Below are 1,608 nucleotides of genomic sequence, written 5' to 3' on the forward strand. Positions count from 1 at the left end.
TACATTGTTAATGGCGAGGTTACTAAACAATCACCTGTTAGCTTACCATCGTGAAGATATGCAGATAAGATCACAGGTATCATGAATCATGTTTAATTGTATGTGTTTTTTTAATTGAGTGTGCAATTTCACATTTGTTGGTCCTTTTTTTTGGTAGCCCTATTTGAAATTAAATTATCAAGTCATTAGGTTTTTCTAATGATCATTTTTCTTATATTTATGTATACAGTATTTGTTTTGACTGGGCTTTTCAACTTTGGCTGTATATTTCACTTCAAAATAACTGATTTGAAACTCATTTAAAAATATATATCAAATGACCTGTCAACTTCTGCTTTTTTTTCTGTTTCCTAGCATTTGCCAAATTTGGTGTCCCAGCTGTAAATGAAGGTGTCAAAGTTGTTGACAGTTCAGAGACTGAGATAGATGATGTTTTGGAGGAAATTGTGAAGGATCCAGCCACTGGGGTACTAACCATCAAATACAAAACAGGTTTCTTTACCGCTTTAAATTTGTAAGCTATATTAACATTTTTATTCCAATACTGAGAAGAGGTAAATCTTTATTTATAATCAAGCTAAGTAGCTTTTGTTTTTAAAGTAAACCAAAATTCTCTATTAGATTAGGTGCGGTTTTATGAGCAAATTGTGTCCAACATGTCTTATTTCTCCTTTTTGCAATGGTGGTTAGAATCTGTCTCCATGGTAACCTCTCCAAAGTCACAATCATCCGTTTGTTCATCGGACTCAGACACAATCATCCTTGAAGACACTCCTACCAGAAAGCGTCAGAGGCTGGACTCTGAAGCTATGCAAGTAAGACTTCATACAGGCCCTAATGCTTTCTATTGAACAAGGATTCAAATGGTTCAAACAATGATCATAAATTGCATCGTTTAAGGGCTATGTTTAAGTTCTGTCCAGATTTTAACATTGTATTGTACTAAATATAGATTTCTAAAACTGTTTTATATTTTGGTTTGATATTTTTATTTCAGCAGGTAAAATCCATTCTTACCAAGAAATCGGGTGGAGAAATATATAATAAATGAATACATCCGAACTAAGTCCTTGACAGAACAGAGCAGAAGAAAATTGGTGAATATACTGGCAGCTGAGATGACGGAGAAGAATGGGTAAGCTGTTTATTGGTTTTGATTGGCACATGTTTTCTTATTTAGGTTTCAGAGTAATTTTAAGTAAATAAACATTTCACTTCATCTTATAAAACGTGTGTATGACGAATAAACGTGAATGTGATTTTTTTTTAAGTACATCTCCGTCAAGACAGGTGAAGGAAATGTATGCACAAGGAATTGTGAACTTGTTCCCCAACCTCAGAGACCCATTTTCCAAAAAAAGGCTACGTGGGTTACACACTCTTAATTGTTGTTATTGTCTTTATTTTGAGTTGTTCCAAAGTATGTTGTGACTAATAGTGCCTATTTTTGCAATTCTCTTAAAGGAACATTTTTATGGAGAATTAAAATTATTCAGAGATGCAGTGCTAAAGAAAGGCGATCATCACTTGGAGGTAATCCTATATTATTCTTGAAAAATGTATTGAATAGAATAGTCATATGAGCACTTATTGGTTTTGTTGCATTTG

General features: G+C 33.3%; 1 long non-coding RNA gene across 1 annotated transcript in view; it reads left to right on the plus strand.

Moving 5' to 3' along the window:
• Nucleotides 1–1,010: 1,010 nt before the first annotated feature.
• LOC133548742 (uncharacterized) overlaps nucleotides 1,011–1,608 on the plus strand; it is a 1,228-nt gene continuing 630 nt past the window's right edge. The window contains exon 1 of the long non-coding RNA XR_009805932.1: nucleotides 1,011–1,135. This is a non-coding gene — a long non-coding RNA (uncharacterized LOC133548742). The remainder of the gene's footprint in view (nucleotides 1,136–1,608) is intronic.

Source organism: Nerophis ophidion, linkage group LG03 (assembly GCF_033978795.1).
Source record: "Nerophis ophidion isolate RoL-2023_Sa linkage group LG03, RoL_Noph_v1.0, whole genome shotgun sequence".
Classification (NCBI taxonomy): domain Eukaryota; kingdom Metazoa; phylum Chordata; class Actinopteri; order Syngnathiformes; family Syngnathidae; genus Nerophis; species Nerophis ophidion.